The 20,831-nt window shown below is 43.4% G+C and overlaps 1 long non-coding RNA gene across 1 annotated transcript in view; it reads right to left on the bottom strand.

The window, feature by feature from the left end:
• Nucleotides 1–20,304, bottom strand: part of LOC137538435 (uncharacterized) — a 407,510-nt gene extending 387,206 nt beyond the window's left edge. Inside the window, exon 1 of the long non-coding RNA XR_011024784.1 lies at nucleotides 20,162–20,304. This is a non-coding gene — a long non-coding RNA (uncharacterized lncRNA). The remainder of the gene's footprint in view (nucleotides 1–20,161) is intronic.
• Nucleotides 20,305–20,831: the final 527 nt, after the last annotated feature.

Raw genomic sequence — 20,831 nt, 5'->3', positions numbered from 1 at the left:
ACAGACCTAACACCATTATTACTTAATAAGCCGACTAATGACGGTGGAATTAACACCTTCGTCGGTGCCAAGGGCTCACTGTGCATTATTCAGCGTGGTGTAAAATTTAAATAAATACAACAGCAAGCGCATTTGGTTTGGTTACAACAGTAACAAAAAAAATAAAATAAGGAAAAACTAGTTCAGTGGCAGATAAGATAAACTGTCAAAGTTGTTTACTCGAAAACTTCCACCTGCAAATATTATGCTAGGTACACACCATACAATTTTCGGTTCGATCTTCTGTTAGATTTACCTGCCAGATAGATTTTTTCCAACATGTTGGAAAAAATCTACCTGGCAGGTAAATCTAACAGAAAATTGTATGGTGTGTTCCTAGCATAAGACAAGATTTTAGCAGAAATTTGCGAAGCATGTGCTTTTGGCGCCGGCTGTGTTTTGCCTGACTTGAGTGCCGCTATAGTACTAGTGTTAAAGTGCGTACCCTGCGCATGGGTAATTTGGGGTTCCGGCGATCGCAGACCCTGAATTACTTCTCCCTCTGAGCTACTACGACTCGGAGGGGGGAATAGTATTTTACACTGCAAGGAATTTGAGCGGCAGCAGGGTACGCCGTCATTTGGCTTACGCTGCGCCCAACTCACTTGCGGAGTACATATAGGTATGCAAAATTTGATCTAACGTAGGATGGACTGCTGCAGTTGCTAGTTTTGTACTGCCCACCGTTATTGCTTTAGCTCACAGTGCTTCCCCTTCTGTAGTGTCGATTGGATAAAGAATGGGAATGGCTAATCAATACTGAATTGATATTTCTCTCTCTCTCTCAAATAATGATCAGTAATACCTTAGTTTTCAATAGATTCTAGGCATTGTTTGAGTCTATGGTTTTGTCAAAGCAAATGTCTCATCTATTTGAGGTGTTCTATACCGTAGTCTGTGGCCAACTTTAGGGAACCAAAACACTTCCATTCTTTGGAGGGCAAGGGTGTCCTCATTTTTATAATGAAAACACAAGCTATGTTATAATGAAAACACAAGCTATGTTCAACTGCTGTGGTTGATGTAGGTCTGTATAACTTCTGATCCAGGTTGATGTAGGCCTGTGTAACTTCTGATCCAGGTTGATGTAGGCCTGTATAACTTCTGGGCCAGGTTGATGTAGGCCTGTGTAACTTCTGGCCCAGGTTGATGTATCCCCTGTGTAACTTCTGGTCCAGAATGATGCAGGCCTGTATAACCTCTGGTCCAGGTTGATGCAGGCCTGTGTAACTTCTGATCCAGGTTGATGTAGGCCTGTGCAACTTCTGGTCCAGGACAGGTTAATGTAGGCCTGTGTAACTTCTGATCCAGGTTAATGTAGGCCTGTATAACTTCTGGTCCAGGTTGATGTATGCCTGCGTAACTTCTGATCCAGGTTGATGTAGGCCTGTATAACTTCTGGTCCAGGTTGATGTAGGCCTGCTGTGTAACTTCTGATTCAGGTTGATGTAGGCCCGTATAACTTCTGGTCCAGGTTGATGTAGGCCTGTGTAACTTCTGATCCAGGTTGATGTAGACCTGTATAACTTCTGGTCCAGGTTGATGTAGGCCTCTATAACTTCTGATCCAGGTTGATATAGGCCTGTAAAACTTCTGATCAAGGTTGATGTAGGCCTGTGTAACTTCTGATCCAGTTTGATGTAGGCCTGTAAAACTTCTGATCCAGGTTGATGTAGGCCTGTGTAACTTCTGGCCCAGGTTGATGTAGGCCTGTGTAACTTCTGATCCAGGTTAATGTAGGCCTGTATAACTTCTGGTCCAGGTTGATGTATGCCTGCGTAACTTCTGATCCAGGTTGATGTAGGCCTGCGTAACTTCTGGTCCAGGTTGAAATAGGCCTGTATAACTTCTGGTCCAGGTTGATGTAGGCCTGTGTAACTTCTGATTCAGGTTGATGTAGGCCTGTATAACTTCTGGTCCAGGTTGATGTAGGCTGTGTAACTTCTGATCCAGGTTGATGTAGACCTGTATAACTTCTGGTCCAGGTTGATGTAGGCCTCTTTAACTTCTGATCCAGGTTGATATAGGCCTGTAAAACTTCTGATCCAGGTTGATGTAGGCCTGTGTAACTTCTGATCCAGGTTGATGTAGGCCTGTAAAACTTCTGATCCAGGTTGATGTAGGCCTGTTGTGATGATTTGCTCAGCTGCCTGTGCAGGCAGGCAGCTTTTTGACCATTGTTTAGGTTTGCATGCTGCAGGACTCTGGAAAGAAGAGTTTCTGTCAGTTTTGCAGCTTGTGCTTGCTGAGGAATTTGCATACGTTGTCATGCAAATTGCCTGGCCACATTCATTGGAGGCGTGTACTATAAGTACTATGTGTTTCCCACAATGCTTTGCTGTTCATAAGGAGTCTTCCTGTGAAACACTCGGGAGAGTGTCAGCCATGCTCTTTGTTTGAAGATCAGCTTAGAGTAATTCCTGGAAACTGTGCTAGGCAGGTTCCCTAGTGCAGTTAGGATTGTTTATCTGTTTTGTTTGTCTGTTGCGATTGTCCTGTCCCAACGATGGTCGACAGGAAATCGTTCTGATCTCTGTTCTTGGAGTATAGCTGGTGCAGCGGTTGCTACCAGCTATCTCTTCTGTTCTGCCTCTCTGGATTGCACTAGCAACCTGCGCTAGTGCTGTGGATCCTTCTGTTCTGTTACTCTGTCCCTGGATCGCACTCGCTTCGCGCTAGTGCTGTGGATCCTTCTGTTATGCCTCTCTGGATCGCACTAGCATCCTGCACTAGTGCTGTGGATCCTTAGGCATGCTCAAATTCGGCTTCGGGAGATATCCGGATTTTTGCTATCCGGATATCTCCCAGTAATGCTGTGCGGGCTGGACGGGGGGGTCAAGCTTACCTCACTGACGTCTTGTTCGGTCGTCCCTCGGCGCCTCCCACGATGCGCTCCATGCGCGTCAGGTGATTACAAACACTTCCTCCTTCAACCCGGAAGGAGGAAGTGTTTGTAATCAGGTGACCGCCGCTTGGAGCGCATCGTGGGAGGCGCTGAGGGACGACCGAAGAAGACGTCAGAGAGGTAAGCTTGACCCCCCCGCCCAGCCCGCACAGCATTACTGGGAGATATCCGGATAGCAAAAATCCGGATATCTCCCGAAGCCGAATTTCAGCATGCCTGTGGATCCTTCTGTTCTGTTACTCTGTCCCTGGATCGCACTCGCTTCGCGCTAGTGCTGTGGATCCTTCTGTTCTGCCTCTCTGGATCGCACTAGTCTCTTTTCGCTAGTGCTGTGGATCCTATCTCTCGCTTGTCCCTGTTTTCGTGTGTCTGTCTTGTCTGCTACGATCGCTTGCTGGAGGCTCGGTGAGGTAACCGTTAAGCAAGCGTTCGCGTCCTCTGTTTCATGTTTGTCTGTCGATGGTTAGTTAGGCGTGCTTGTCTCTATTGTGCTTATCACGTGGAGACCGCGCATAACCGCGTGCACTGTTGCGAATGAGTGCGGTGTTCGCGGTTAGCTAGCGTTTGTTATTTTCCGTATCTCCTCATTGTATGGTTTGCTGTGCCTTTGCTATCCTCGTATTCTGTTCTGATCTGCCTTGTGTCACTTCTGGCAATCGCCGTTCTTGCGGTTGCGTATGTTTCGTTACTGCTGTTGTGTGTGCGCGGTCGCGGGGTGGCGACTAGATTGGCGCACACACATACAACCTGTCCCTTTGCTCGTTCTCATTCGCAATCGCTTCTCTTGCGATTGCGTTCTGCGCTTCGTACAATTCCTGTCTGGCATTTGTGGAGGTACAGAGAATTGGTTCCTCTGCACTCCCCAGCGCCATCTGCCGACAGGAATTTCCCTCTACGGGTGCGTAGCACCTTTTGCTGGGTGCCTGCAAATATACGCTTGTGGAGAATTTCCGCCGTATCAGCGCACGCGTTGTGCGCTGCTCACGGAGAAAGTTCCACAATCGTTACACCTGTGTAACTTCTGATCCAGGTTGATGTAGGCCTGAGTAAATCCTGATCCATGTTGATGTAGGCCTATGTAACTTTTATCACAGGTTGATGTAGGCCCGTATAACTTTTGGTCCAGGTTGATGTAGGCCTCTATAACTTCTGATCCAGCTTGATGTAGGCCTGTGTAACTTCTGATCCATGTTGATGTAGGCCTCTATAACTTCTGATCCAGGTTGATTCAGGCCCATGTAACTTCTGATCCAGGTTGATGTAGGCCTCTATAACTTCTGATCCAGGTTGATGTAGGCCTCTATAACTTCTGATCCAGGTTGATGCAGGCCCATGTAACTTCTGATCCAGGTTGATGTACGCCTGTGCAAATTTTTGATCCAGGTTGATGTAGGCCTGTATAAAGTCTGATCTGATCCTTAATCCTCTTTAATGCAGCTTATTGCCGCGCAGTGCAGCCAATCACCATGCGGCTTTTGTCACTGTCACATGACATGCAGAGACTGGAGATGGGCACGTTGCAGAAAGAGGATTGAAGAAGACCTGTCCTGCTGCTGGGAGCAGGTACTGTATACTGCTCTGCATCACAAGCAAGAGTAGAGTGGAGTAGAGTGGAGTGCCCCACCCACCCACACACAGCAGGGTTCCCAGGGTATTGTTACAACCTGCTTGTCTAATAGATCTTACTTTGTATCTTCATGTTCTAAGCAATCTGTGACTGTTCATCATTTGTCCCTATTAGCCATCACATATTAAAGAACAAGCGACACCCATGCTAACCTAGAAATAAAAAAACACATATATAAGTAGATAAATACTACTTCTACTTACATAACAGATGTGTTGTGCTATCCATGTAATGATTCCTTTGAATTCTATAAAGGAAAAGCAGAAAATCCTATTCTAGGCAGTGGCCATCTTGCCAAGCTAATGCTGTTGCTGACATCATATCCTCCCTGACTCTTGTTTCCCCCTCCCTTCTCTTGCTCATTGTGTATTCATTAGCTGCCCTCCTCCCAGAGTCTTCAGACACTCCCACTGAGGTGTATACTAACAACTGCATTGTCTTTTTTTTATTTACACATCCAATCACTGAGTCACCTCAGCCTTGCTTGTAAACACAAGTAATTAGAAGGTGTTTCTGATAAGCAGCTAATCAGGGAAATAAATTGAAGAGGAGGAATATATTATAGATAAAAAGAACTCCCAGCATTCAACTCTTTGGCACTGTTTGGCACTAGGGGCAGGGGCGTAGCAATAGGGGGTGCAGAGGTTGCGACCGCATCGGGGCCCTTGGGCCAGAGGGGCCCCGAAGGGCCCTCCCTCAACAGCAGTATTAGCTCTCTATTGGTCCTGTGCTCATAATAATCACGTCTATAGATACTTTGAATAGTGGTAATCACTAACAAACTGTTCCCCATCCCCCTCTTGCACCTCTGACACTGTAGTTGCCATTGGCAGGTTTTGGTGCGCCGTAGCAATTGTTATGTATAGAGTGCTTGGGGGGCCCCATGTAAAACTTGCATCAGGGCCCACAGCTCCTTAGCTACGCCACTGACTAGGGGCAGTGCTCCTAAAGTATGTGATAACTCCAAACCATAACAGCAGAAAAAGTTTTGCAAGTTTTGAATGCAGGATTAGCATCTTTATCACTTAATACACTCAGGCCAGTTGCTGTTGAAATTTGATTTTTATGGTGACAATACTGCTTTAAACAAAATGGCTCTCCCTCACTCTGCAGACCCCTGTGAAAGCAGCAATCACTCAGAGCAGAGAGAGGAGATTATTTCTGATCTCCTGATAGGAAATGACTTGTGAACAGGAGACTGAAGGAGATGTGTTAAGTGCTAATTAATTTGGTAACTGGTTTTAACATTTTCACCTTTTATGTGCTGAGGTTATGGGCGAGTCAGTCACTTTGTAACCTTCCTATTAAATTTGGCCCAGAGTGATAGAGAAATGTGACAGTGATGGCAAGTGTCAGCCAACAGGAAAGGGGGAATTATTATTCACTCAATTTGAACTTAATCATGAAGAAGAAAAAGGAAAATAACATCTCCAAAGCTGAAAATTCTAGATTTATTGGGCGGAGTGTTGCTCTCTGCCGGTGCCCATTACTGTGTACAATCACAAAGCATCCTATTTTCTCTATCTTTAAATTAATAACAATGAGATCATTTCATTAGTGGAAAAGAAATGAATTTCAAAGAAATTGTATGTGCAGTACGGGAAAGGAATAGAACATAAGTAGCAAAGAAAAGAGTCTCATATTTGTATTTCTGGTTAAATAGCTTTTTTATACTATTGCATCATTCTGTCACCACACTCTGTCTTTTAGGCTACTTACACACCAAGACGTTGCGTTTTAGGGGATGTTAAGGTCGCATAACGTGCCCCTAACGCAACGCGTGGTGGTGTTGAAGTTGGATGTCAGATTGAGCCATGTTATGCAGCTCTCAAAGCAGCCGCTCCAGGTTAGTGATAGGAAGTCCGGATCTTTTTAAGGATTCTGATCATTTGAATCGGATCATTGAAAAGATATGGATCTTTGAACCAAATCGTTTGAATCATTTTACTAGGGAAGCAGACTGGGTGAAATGACTAGCAGGACAGGACTTTTCCTGCACTGTACATTCTGTATGTTCCTGTTTCTTCCAGACAGACATCCACTGTGAACCGAATCTTTCATTGTGATGATCCGGATGATTCGACTCACAAAAAAGATCCGGATCGAATGAACGATTCGTTCATGATCCGGACAACACTACAGTCCTACCACCAGTCTCTGCAGTGCAGTGAATATTAATTAGCCATGTGGCTGGCCGCGAAGGAGGAGGGGAGACCTCCTCCTCCAACATTACTGAGCATGTGCAAACAGTCTAACGCTGCTTAGCCCAGTATAACATACAGCATGCTGCACTTTGTTTAAACGTGCTGCGTTACGATGTAACGCAACGTGGGCACTGTGAACAGCACAATTGATTTTACAGTGCTGTGAGTTAGGCTGCGTTACTGGCTGCTGTAAGGCGGGACTGTAACGTCCCACTGTGAAACCAGCCTCAAGCTATAAAACCAAGCAGAAGTAATGACCATTTGAACTTTCCTGCAGTAAAACCTTATTTCAAGCTGTCTCTCACTGTTTCTTGGCTGTTCAAGTGCTTCAGAAAACAGGACTGTATTTCACTCAGTGGGCCCAATAGCTCAGAGAAGCACTTTTGCATAGATAACAACTGAAGTTATTTAACTCTTCCTGTACTGGAAAACCATAAAAGACTTTTCTTTGCTACTAATGTTCTACAGTATTTCTTAGCTGTACTACACATACAGTTTATTATTTTATAAGTGTATTTTTGCTTCAGGATTGCGTTAAGCCTGGTACACACTTTCAACTATGATTGGCCAATCACTGACCTATTTTACCACCTCCATGTAGTATGAGAATCAACAGATATTGAATATTATGAACAGATTGTGTAGGTAAAGCCTCATACTACATGGAGGTGGTAACATTGGCCAGTGGTTGGCCAATCATAATTGAAAGCATGTAGCAGGCTTTAGGCCCCTTTAACACATGATAATTTATATGCGAATTGCGTTTTTGCAAATTCACATTCCCCACAAATGTAATGCAAGTCGATGGCATTATGCGACCCAAAAAAATCTGCAATGCACATGCAAATCGCATATGGTGCAAGTCAATAGAAATGCGAGTTTATGCATTCCTGATTTAAAATTTGCATGCAAATAGCAACATTTACATAAATAAGTAGGTCAGTAGTAGCAACACCACCAAATACAAGGAGCCTAGGTTGTTTAGCTTTTGCGGAATTCTCCTGCAAGAACTCTCTGGGAGACCAGGTATATCTTGTACTGGCTTCGGAACTAGCAAACGGACATTCCACAGAGATGCACCTGACAGTACTAAAGATGTCGCCAAGCATGTGAATCAGCGTGAGGAAAGATTTACCATGACTATAAAATGTATAAATTAATATTGTAAAACAAATTAAAAAAAAGCAATTTTATTCATTATGTTATTTTCACTACAGTTCCTCTCGGGGAGAATCATTAATCCCCAGGGAACAATAATGACACACCATCAACCTTACATATCAAATCAAAACAAGGCGACCTCCTCAATATATATCTAATTCTACAAACAAATAACCATTACAATGACTGTCCTTTTACACTGGTGCCAGCGGTGCAGCAATAGGGGGTGCAGAGGTAGCAATCCCACCAGGACCTCTGGACTAGAGGGACCCAATAGGGGCTCTCCTTCAACCACTTTATTAGCTCTTTATTGGTGCATAGCTGGCAACACTCACCTCTATATGTGCTTTGATTAGTTGTAACCATTGAGGGCTTGTTCGCACTAAGGGTGTTTTGCGTTTTTTTTTAAGCGCTCACAATTTTTAAAATCACTCTAAAAGCGCTTGTGCAATGACTCCCTATGAGAGTGTTCACATCTGAGCGGTTCGTTTCCGATCCGCTCAGCAAAGCGGTGCCTGTACCATTTTTAGGGCAATTTTGCTACAATGGAAGGTATTGGAAAAACGCAAAACGCTCACAAAATTGCTTTGTGCGGTGATTGCACTTGCGTTTCTAAGAATAAATACATTGCATTTATTCTTTCCGGGTCAAATAATTTACTTCCTGACTTGCTTCAGGAAGTGAACTATTCAGGTCATATGCATAGACACAACCCCCGCTCAATGACGTACTCCCTGCTGGATAGGAAGTACATCACTGGGATTCAGGGGCGTTACTAGCCCCAAAGATCAATGGCACATGCCCCGGATCTATTCTGGGGTGCCCCGGACGTCCCCCAGGCAGCAGTAATCACCTTCAGCCGCTTGGTCTCCAGATTCTGCAGACATCTCTTCCGGGCTTCTTCCTCTAGCGTCTGAGAATGGATAAGATGGTAGAGCTCCTAGCGTCTGATTCTCGGTTGCTAGGGGGAGAATCACCAGCTACAGAGGATGTCTTCAGACTTGGAGAGCAGATGGAGGAGATGAGTAGGTCCTCCTGCTGTGCTACTCTGTGGGGGGTGGGGGTGGGGGGGATTGGGAACAGTGAGGACACTCACAACGATGCATGCTCCCTATGGAGAGTCCAGGCACCACAGCTTCCAGCATGTCACCACAACACTCAGCATGCATCAGAGAGGTACCACAGCGCCTAGCATGGCACCACACAGCACCCAGCATGTTCCATATGTTTAAGTGACACTGCTTATTTATGTGATATGCTACATTTGATTTTTTTTCTGTATTAATGAAGAGGGGGCTTCAGCCAACATTTTTCTGGGTAGGCCTATTTAGATTGCGAGCCTTATCCCCACCGCAGAGAGCAGCGGTCCACGAGGAAGCTACTTTAGCAAAACAATTGTCGACCGGGCAGGTCTCTGTGGGTGGTATTATCCGATGGAATGGTGATGTATTGCGACTGGATACATTCCACTGTACAACATTGTCCCTTGTACTGCAAATCTTGCTATTAAATGTGGCAGTTTAACATCAGCTGGTGCCCATGTGAGGACATTGTTTTTGTTGACCTATTTAGATTGCTGTTGTTTCATGTATATTTGACCCCACCCATGACCACACCCACATTCTGTTGCTTACCCACACCCACTTTTCAGCTGAAGTACCCAAAAGTGCCCCGGATCTCTTAGTATCCTAGCAACACCCCTGCTGGGATTCCTGTCGGTCTGCACATACACGCGGCACCATGCTCTGTCGTCTACACTTACTGCGTTGCTCAAAGACTTCCATTACCCCAAGCGGTAACACACTGCTGCCCTTGCGCTTGATTGGATACTTATAGCGCACCACAACGAGTCGCAATAGGCGTGAAAGTCTCCATACGCTTTTATTGCTTTTGCGCCCCCTTGCTGTAAAGTAAGGTAATGTAACACAGGTTTTGCCTCCTAGTGTAAAAGAGGCCTGAGACGCGGTACGGAGGTGATGGCAAATGCTGAGAGCGGATCCTGGCATTTATTAGGAGATATATCTGTGCGATCTTCCTGTATTTATCCCGCTATCCAGGTGAATGAGATGTCTTCCCTGAAAGGAAATATTTTTCGCAGATATCTCTGCGGGTGTCATAAATGAGAGAAAAAAAAAAGCAAAATAAAACCCGTATCGGGAAATATTGTCCCATTATTCCTTGTAAATGCGCTGGAGAGATAAGCTTTTTACATTCTGTTTAATCGCAATTATGCTGCGCGCTTATAACTTACAGAAAGGTATGAATATTTAGCATACAGCGCTAAGTAAAGGCAATATAATGTCACACTTTCATTAATCTGATGGCAAAACTGTCCCATAACATGTCACAAATCACACAGGCCTCAGTCACAGCTGGAGTTTGTTGCCGTTTGCAACTAAAGGCGTACAAAGAAATCAGCTCAGCAAATACCAAAGTCAGACTTATAAAGCCCTATACACATGCTCAATTAATGGCAATGAGCTCAATTCATAAAGCTTTACCACATGTGGTACTGCAGAAAACAGTTCACTTTACCGAGCACTTAGGAAAGTGTCAATTCATAAAGGCTGTTGCCGCATGAAAAGCTGAAATTCCCGAGCAGTGAGGTAAATTACCGACTTCTGTGGTAAATACCTCATCAAATGTCAGTAAATGTCAGCAAATGTCAATTCATAGAAACTAGAACATGCGGTAATACCCACAATAATTACCGACACCTCTGGTGTGTTCTCAATGCGAAGCCTGAGCGAGTCTGTGCAGGGAAGCGTGACTCGCAGAAGCAGAGACAGCTGTGACTGACAGGAGCAGGGAGCCAAGGAGCCAATAGAAACAGCCCCTGTCTCCTGATCGGATTTTGATCGGACCAGCAGGCTTCTCCAGCGGTACAAAACTTTTCTAGCCCCAGGGAGCCAGCAGAGAATCAGAACAAAACAGATTTCCCCACAAACCCTTCAATAGTGTAACCCATTAAATTCCTGTTTGAATATGCGGCGGAACTAGTGGGTAAAATCACATAATTATAACATATGTAAAGTCTCTTGGAGTTCGTCTATAAAATGTTAAAGAGAACCTGAGCTGAAAATAAAAACTCAAAATAACCATACACAGGTCATACTTACCTCCTGTGTAGTCTACTACTCAATCTCTTTCTCCTCTCCTGCATCCCATTTGTCCACTGTGATCAATGGATTTCTCTGTCCTCCATTTTAAAAATGGCCATTACCGCCTAACAGCTTCCTGGTCAGCACACTGTTAAACTGTAATATCACCCACATGAGCCATAGGGAAACATGGACATTACCTTGCACATTCAGTTGTAACTGACAGCTGCTGATATATAACTGACAACAACTGGTATATTTCAGTTCTGACAAAATATTGTCAGAACTGGAAAGAATCACTGTAAGAAGAAAATGGTGAGCCTCTGAGAGGAACTGGCGGTGAGGTTAGAATGAAATATTCATTTGCAGCTACGTCATTTGTTTATTTTAAATAATTTTCCTCCCTTAAAGTTCCCTTTAAGAAAGACTAAAGGTGCGTACGCACGCACCACTATAGAGAACGACGTGTCCGTCAGACCTGTTCTCCCGACAGTAGTGCATGTGTACAGTCTGTCTGCAGACTAATAAGGCTGTTTCTGAACGATCCGCTCAGCGGATCGTTCAGAAATAGCCTTATGGGTCTGTCTGACAGACTGTACACACGAACTACTGTCGGGAGAACGCCCGCCCAGTGGGAGGGTCTGACAGACCCATCGCTCTCTATAGTAGTGCGTGTGTACGTACCTTAATGGACAGAGATTCAGAGCGAGCAGAGGCAGTATAACAAACAGTCATTGTAAAGGGATATCTGTATGCCTCTTTCTATTGTAATGGCCTCACTGCATGTAATTAAGCTTGCAACAAAAGAGAGGTAACTACACACTTCTGCTGTTACCGCTCAATGGGCTTCGGTAATTTACCGCACTTCAAAGGCACCTGTGAAAAGCTTTATGAATTAGCACACAAAAGTCTAAAATGCAGAATGCGGTATTTTAAAGCGCATTCTGTATATTTTATCGCGCAACCTTTTATGAATCAAGGCCAATGTGTTTTGCCCTATGCCTGGATATGGTATCTTTGGTTGCTGAAAAACAAATTTCAATCTTTCATATCCATCTCAGCAGATATGGTCTGCCGATGATTGTTCGTTAAAGGAGGTGTGTACTAGATCTTTCAGACCTTCTCGGTGAACAGCACACGGGTGAAGGAATTTGAACTTTCTTTACTGGCTGCGCACACACATCCAAAGATAATATCTATGGATATTGGCTCAAAAAATAATAGTTTTTGCGTGGACGTCATCACTGAATGACCGCTTATTCAAATTGTACTAACAAACCTACGTGACGATACCTCGGTTTTCTAAGATCTTATATGACGTGTGTAGCCAGCTTTACTTTCTTCTGTGTTGAAAGTGAGAGAAAGGGCCTGATTCAATTAAAAACATTTAAAAAAAAAAATCCAATGCATGCATTAAAAATACTACACCATATTTGCCACCTAAGGCTATATCCTAAGTCCCCTTTCTCACATAACAAAGAAAGCATTTTTGCAAATTCGCATTTACCGCACATTTTATACGAGTCAATGGCATCACATTTGTGAATTTTTGGATGCAAATTTTCTTTTGAGAAAGTTTGCATGAATTTTTTTCCCAACAACAAATGTGGTTTGCACATCAAAGCAAAATAAAAATTAACACTGGCAATGCAAAAAAAAAAAATGCATCAAAATTTGAAGGTAATTAGATACATTTTATGTAAATCATCTTTATTACTATGATGAAAATTTTTATTCTGAAAATGTACACAAAAGAAGATTCTGAACTGAAATATGGCAAAATGCAAAACCACAAATATGAAATAAAAAAAAAAACTGGGGCCAGAAATCACAGGGACAAGTGTGAAAGCTGCCTATTGTTTGTTTCTGCTATGGTGTGAGAATAATTTTTTCTTGTGAATTAAACGTATGATCACCGCCATAAGCAAGATGGCGGTGGTCATTCTGAAAATAAAAGGAAAAACACATACACAACACCTGCAAGTGTGGACACCTACATACATTAAAATAAATAAGAAAAAATGTCCCCCATTAGGTATTAACCCCTTACCCTCACCCCTCCTCCATAGTTATCAAAATAAATTATTGTTAAGAGAAAAAAAGTAACAGCATTTAAAAAAAAAAAGTTACTTTAGAGACTGAACTTTTTTTTATTATGTATGTCATGAGGGTATATCATTGTTATTTTTCAAACAAGGGCTTGCAATTAGTGATATAATTTAAAGAAACACAAAACAGAAAAAATACTTTTTTTCCCCAAATAAAATATTGTAGCCATACATTTAAACGTTGTAATAGCTGGGACAAATGGGCAAATAAAATGTGTGGGTTTTATCAACATTAGCACATTTGGGGATTGATCCAATAAGCTGCACTGCAAAATCAGTGCAGCTTAGTTTGAGCAGAGCGAGTTAAAATCCCTCAGTTCACCGTATGGGCTGTGTAGTGTGCACTTCTAACTTACACACACTCACTTGTATTTAGTGACCGCTACTTTACTCCCGCCCTGAGCCCTGTCACGTCCTGTAGCACTTTGATTTCCCCAAGAGGCTGCCTGTCAAGTGACTGGCAGCGTATTGGGCCAATCAAAGTGTGGGGATCACTTTCTAAACAGCTACATGACGCGACAGGGCTCAGGGTGGGAGTAAAGGAACGACCAGTAAATACAAGGGAGCGCGTGTACGTTTGCAGCGCACGCTGCACAGCCCGTAGCGTGTGCTGAGGATTTTAACTCGGGCTGCTCAAACCAAGCTGTGCAACTCAGTGAATCAAGCCCTCTATTCTAAAACTATTATGGCTGAAAACAAAGAAATAATGTTTTAATTTTTTGTCCTATTATCCCCGTTAAAAGGCATATAAAATAATTCTTAGCCAAAGGTACCACCGAATGAAAAACCCAACTTGTGTAGAAAAAAAACACCAACATATAGATCATTTAGCTGTGATAAGTGGTGAAAAGTAATTGGCAAATTAATGGAGGCGTGCTGACGTGAAAATTGCTCTGGTCCATAATGGGAATACAACCTGTTGTGGTTGAAGGACAACTGTAACCAATAAAAAAAAAAAAAGTTACTCACCTAAGGGAAGGGAAGGTTCTGGACCTCTTATAGTCTTCCTGCTCCTTTCTGTATCCCCCCCCTCTTTCTACCACCACCCATCCAGCCCACCTACCGCCCCTAATACCCCCCCCCTACCCCGTTCCAGCCTGTAACAAAATGTTCAGCCTCATTTTTTCTATCCTATAAGTTCCTATACCTGTTCTAATGTGCTCTTACTGGCTGTGTTATCTGTGTTATAGAATCTAATCTTCTTTACTCTGTTGGCTCTGTCGGGCTCAGGCACTGAGGCTGGAATGTGCAGCTCTGCTTATGATTGTATAGAAGCTATACACAGCCTCTCCAGGCCCCCTCCAAGCTCTGTATGGCTCACACACTGAGCTACTCTCAGCCTATCACATGCTGTTAGCAGCAATGTCTTTTGTTTGTAAACACTGCCTAAGACTGGCAATTACAAGCCAGGATTGTAGCAGGGAGTAGCAGAAACAGCAAAGAGGGGCCCAGGAGAAAATAATGAATAGAATGGTATGCTTTTTATTGTAAGAATTTTAGAGTACAGATTCTCTTTAATGTTGAGGAGTAGTTATGGACAGAAATCCGAGGAACATTTCCACAACAATTCGTTTGTGGCTGATGCCATTATAGTCAGTGGGTCTGCCGTTAGTATGCAATTTTCATCCATCACTATCAAAGATGCCTCTGGGTCTCCTCAGAAGGCCTTGGAAGTATACGGTTCTCCAAGTACTTCCTTAAAAGGACTCAGAGCTCTAAATATAAACACTGACCTACGGTGGGCTGCAAAAAGCCCCAAGTGAGTACCAATTTTTATTTTTTGAGGTCAGGGTCCCTTTAAATGAGTGGCTCCATACTGTGCACATACAAACTTGGACCAGTGCACAGTACAGAGCCACTCATTTTCGTAGGTACTTGAAAACTCGAGTACTTCAGAGGAGACCTGAAGGCGCAGCCAGTGGGAGATTTGATTGGAGGCCGTGGATTAAGGGGATGCAGAGAAGAACGGAAAGGTTCCAAAGGATCCAGAGCCTTCCCTCCTCTTAGATGATTAACTTTTTGGAGGCATTTTTGGTTACAGTTGTCCTTCAAGCTATACTGGTGGGGTTTATCCCTGATATATTTTAATAGCACCTTGCCAACCATATTGATTGTTTGCTTTCAGTTGCTCTACCAAGTACAGGAATTGCAGCCGAGAACTCACTCCTATACTTACTACACTTGTTTGTGGTCATGTGATCAAAACCTGAAGACAGGATTTTAAGCTCCTCATTCTACACAAAAACGCACTCTGATCACTGAGCTGACCCAGTCATTTTAAATTGCTCAGTAGAACAATGAAAAATGCTTTATCAACGTTTCCTATAAAAAGGTGATTAGAATTATTTAGTACCGTTCTCTAAATTTGTCAAGCACTGAATGATGCACTCCATGCAAAGATTAGGCAGTGATCTGTGCCCCCTCTCCCCCCAGAACTGACAGATATCCTGTATGTATTGATGGTGGACATCCCAGTGTCCTCAGCCTCGGCTGTATGCTGGGACTTGTGGTTCTCCAGCCGGGGCGGCCTGCTGTTTGCTTGTGCATGTGCTGTGATCTGCCAAAGCTTTTGTCTGTGATGTAGGTAATTACGTGGATTGTTTTAGTATCTCCCCGATAATATGAGATTTTCATCTGCTTAATTCTGCTGCAGAAATATTTAATCCATTAATCAGCTGACGCTGCGCCCCTGTCTAAATATTTGCGCGAGGAGTGACACCTCTGTCATTATATTAAACAGGCCTTATTATAGGGACATTAATTCTCTTCTGATCTTAATCAGCGATATGACACCGGCATGATATGGAAGAGCAAGGCAGGCAAATGTTTTTGCAAAGGTCGTTCGCGTCGCAACCCCAATCCGCTGGTGAAGCCACCTTGATTGTGGTGAGTGTGTGTGTGTGTGTGGATGGGTGTGTATGTGTGTGTGTGTGTGTGTGTGGGGGGGGGGGGGCGGTAAAGCATCAGTGTTAGCCAGGGGGTGTAAGTATATATCGATGATTTGATCCAGGGTATCTTTTTCTTTATATCCAGATGTTTTATTTCTCACACTGTCCTCTATCCCCTGGACTAAGGGCCTGTGTACACTGCTGCATTTGCGCTGCATTTTTAAAATCGCATGTGTTTTTTAAAACACAAGGTCTTTTGAAAAATTATGAAAATCGTGACGACCTGTACACACTAGTGCAATGCATTTTTTTTAAAAATGCAATCACATCGACTGCTGTGCTTTTTAAGTGTTGCATTTGAAAAAAAAGCATAAAAAAAGCAGTGCATGCAAGTTTCATTGCGTTTTTTAGGTAAACCATCATGAAATCAGGAAAAGATAGCCTCAGCAAAATGGCGAACGCATTGCACTGCGTTTGCAATTGCGCTTGGGATTTTCAGTGTGTACAGGCCCTAATGTCCATGTTTCCCTATGGCTCATGTGGGCGATATTACAGTTTAACTTTAAATTGGCCCTAGACTACCATACATACACTACATGATACATACATGGTGGGCAGCACGGTGGCGTAGTGGTTAGCTCTCTCGCCTTGCAGCACTGGGTCCCCGGTTCGAATCCCAGCCAGGGCACTATCTGCAAAGAGTTTGTATGTTCTCTCCGTGTCTGCGTGGGTTTCCTCCGGGCACTCCGGTTTCCTCCCACATTCCAAAAACATACGGATAAGTTAATTGGCTCCCTCTAAAATTGGCCCTAGACTACAGTACTTACACTACATAATATAGACATATGGCAATGGTAGGGATTAGATTGTGAGCTCCTTTGAGGGACAGTTAGTGACAAGATATATATATACATTGTACAGCGCTGCGTAATATGTCGGCGCTATATAAATACTAAATAATAATAAATAATAATAATACATAGACATAGGACTATGGTAGGGATTAGATTGTGAGCTCCTCCAAGGGACAGTTAGTGACAAGACAATATACTCTGTACAGTGTTGCGTAATATGTCGGCTCTAAATAAATAAATAAATAGTATTCAATATCTGTTAAAATTGTTCAGAGATAGGCCTCTCTGGCCAGTGAAACTTTCCTCCCCCATTTTTATGCTAGTGCTTATATCCTCTCCCAACAGGGACACCTCTACCACTATCCTTTCCTCAAACTGTGTATAAATTGGTATCCATCGCTATTTTTTATGTGTTTTATGTTTATATTATGCTTACGAGACACTCTTGTTACTTATTGCATTTTGTTCTTATTATAGTGTTTTTGTATCACTCTCACATACTGAACTAAAATACTAAAATTTTAATAAAAACCATTGAAAGTAAAATTGGTCAGTGATTGGCCAATCATAATTGAAAGTTTGTACCGGGCTTTACGCTCTTGGGTGAAGCTACTGTGAACATACCGTAGTAGGTGGGAGGAGATGACGTGGTAAGTGGCCTCTTGCTATGGGGATAATGGCCTATATATTGGGCTGTATGTCTGATTTGGGAGGGGCAAGGGGTCACATGGCTACTTAAATTATCTTTTCAAGGACTTAAAAATAAAGCAGCAGATCTGGCAGCTCGGAAGCCACGAATCAATACCGCCAGATCGCATCATGCAGAATAGGAGCGAGTGGATTTTTTTGTTGCGAAGTTCTCCCGACTCCATTGAGCGCATAATTGGAAACACTCTCCTGTATTTCCTTCCAAGAATAATACGCTACGCAGTAAAAACATTGTGATCCTAACGAGGAATCAAATGTGCCTATGTTTTATTTAACGAGAATTCACAGCGAGCGTTTACAAGCTCAGCATGTCGAAATGTCTTAACTGGATTTGAAGGAAGACAATGGCATGACAATAAACACAATCTGCAATTTGTTAGCTTCAAGCTGCTGGCAAGAGGCCGCGCGGCGTGTTGTAGCTGCGCGGCGTTTATCGAACGCGATTCATCAATCTTCCCCTCGCTGAGCCACTTACGCTTCCTATTATCTGCTTGTCGAGCTCTTGGCTGGTAATTCCGCATTATTGAAACATTTTAATGGAGCGCGGTAACGCTGCAAGAAATGGCACATTTTCCTCAATAAAGAAAGAAGAATATTAAATTGATTAAGCAGAGATTGATTTAATAAAGCGTATTCTCTAATCCCGATCGGCGGCCTCCGAGCAAACCCTTGGCCTGTTTGTAAATTATCTTTATTTTTATCCCTTTTTTCCACGAGTGCGTGGCAATTGAATCAAAACGAATGCAGAAACGGGTTCCCGCTGATTCCCATTTCCATGCAAAGTGCTGGTTTGGCTGAACGTGTTGCGAGATCTGGCACAGAGCAACAGCACAGCGCCCCTTAGTGGCAAAGTATCTGCAGAGAATGGAAGATGCCAGCCGCCAGAGAAGATCTGCGCACAGGACGGGTGAAGCTAGGCGGTGAACCCCAGTGCAGAAAAATGGGACTGACAAGGAGGTTGACAGGCCCACTGAGTCAGATTTTTTTGTCTGACTATCCCTTTTTAAACAAATTCCATTTATCCACTGCTTTGTGTTTGTTAAGTGGCCTGGAACCTGACCCAGGCAAGCACTCCAATCTATTCAAAAATGTTTCTGCTGTAATAAATCTTATTTCAGTCAGCCTGGCTCTACCTTCGCCATCGTTGACGAGGATAAGAGGGAAGTCTGTCATCACCCCTCCCACACTCCTGCTACTCACTGATTGGCAGAGGACAGTTCAGTGTGATGCTGAAATACGATCTATGCCTGTGCTCTCATGTGTTTACAAAGCAAGCTAGCTATGACAGTGCAGATTCTAGGAGAGGAAGAAAAAAAAAATAAGAGAGGAAATTATATCAGGATTGGCTTCAGTCAGAGGGAATAAAAATGGAAAATGTCAGGAACAGAATTCTCTTTATTTACTATAAAAAATTCACTGAAATCAAAAAGTGGACAGTACAATACAGGTAGTCCCCGACTTACGAACGCCAGACTTACGAAACGACCCGCTGATACGAACGACATAGATTCTGTTTTGCCATGGTAACAAGTCAAAATTTTTTTTCTCACATTGGACTTAAAGTTTTTGAGAAAATCGATTTTAAAAAAATCAAAGAAATAATGGCTTTTAAACTTGTATAAGCTGGTGCAGAGGGCAGAGGTGACACAGAGGGCGACACTGGAGGCACAGGGGGGGCACAGAGGAGGTACAGGGGACAAAGATGGCACAGTGTTCCAACTTGAGAACAGATTCAGGTTAAGAACGAACCTACAGTCCCTATGTTAACCGGGGACTACCTGTACATCTGTTAAAGTGGACCCAAATTAAAAATACAAGATTTCAGAAATAAAATCTATTTTCTAAATTATAATAATAAATAGCAGCCTTTTTTCAGCTGCATGATGACAAATACAAAGTATTTTACATTTATTGGAGGAACCCCTCCCTTCCTTTCAAATTGCCGGGATTTTTCCGGCAAACTGGTGGAGTAGATGGTGTCCGGCAATGGAGGAATTGCTAATGGCTGCCCCCAGTATAACCCTAGCTATGAAAAGAGAAGGGTGAAAAGCATGCACTGAAATTATCATAGGTTTGAAGGATTGTTCATTTATCTTTGCATGTGTCAGAGTGGTGCAACTAAATATTTTTAATTAAAAAAATGTTTGGTTTGGGTCCGCTTTAAGTAAGTTGAACAAGAAGTTGCTGCATCTACTTATATATGTTTTTTTCCTGTCATAGTATGGCTGACCCTGCTGCTTAAAAGTGAACCTTTAGGACTGATTTCCACTAGGAACCATGGCTTCCATTCTGCCGCACAGCCTAAATCGCTTAGCCGTGCCATGCACAACTATGATCATTCGGCTGCGCGCTGCATAGAACTGCAGTATGCTGTCCAGATTCACATCAAAGTGCGATCTGGACGGCAAGCCATAGGTTATATAGGCAGCGTTTTACCCCACCTCACCTGATGAGATAAACAATTGTATATATCCTACTACTGCTAAAAAGGTAGATTTATTATTCTTTCTCTGCTCAATCATACAGCGTTTCCATGTCTCTGAGATAAAATATATCAATTACTGACCTCGTATCTCCCACAGTCAGAAGCTGTTCTCTTCCAGGACAGAGTTTTATGGCTGTAACTCCTTACCAGTGAGGGTTACGCTACAGTTTGACTGGGTCCAGACTGGAGAGAAACTGTCAGTTGCGTAGAGCTGAATTCTTAACTCTTTCTGGCAGAAAAAGAAAAAAGGAACATAGCCTAGTTATTTGTACTAGCCAACCCGCGTCGTAGCATACGCCGCATCTATCTATCTAATAGAGTACGTGCCTCAACCTTGAAGCAAGAAGAAGTAGGCTTTCCATGAGAAAATGTATGCGTGCTCAAACAACAAGTTTAACCCTAGCAAGTCTGGCTTTGCAAATCCGGCCTAATTGGCTATTCATGAGGCAATGCTCATGCAAATATGCATTTGCTTTCGCATGCCAAACTATGCAGGGTCCAAAAACCAATACCGCAAAGCGATCGCCCTGCGGGTATTAGTTCATGCTACATTAGCACTATCCAGGAGCGCCACGGGGAGGAATCCGAATGCCCCCATACAACCGGGGGACTGCGGGGTCCCAGGCTCTCTTACTGCCTGGGAACCACAGCGGCACCCCGGAGGGGGAGGCTGGGTGGCGCAGCTGCACCCCCCCCCCCAAGTGTGGTCAGCGCCGGGGAGAGCCATCCGCACCCACCTCCCAATATTAAA

Source organism: Hyperolius riggenbachi, chromosome 11, assembly GCF_040937935.1.
Source record: "Hyperolius riggenbachi isolate aHypRig1 chromosome 11, aHypRig1.pri, whole genome shotgun sequence".
Taxonomy (NCBI): domain Eukaryota; kingdom Metazoa; phylum Chordata; class Amphibia; order Anura; family Hyperoliidae; genus Hyperolius; species Hyperolius riggenbachi.
The sequence above is the reverse complement of the archived record's forward strand: the minus strand, read 5'-3'. Positions and strand labels throughout refer to the sequence as shown.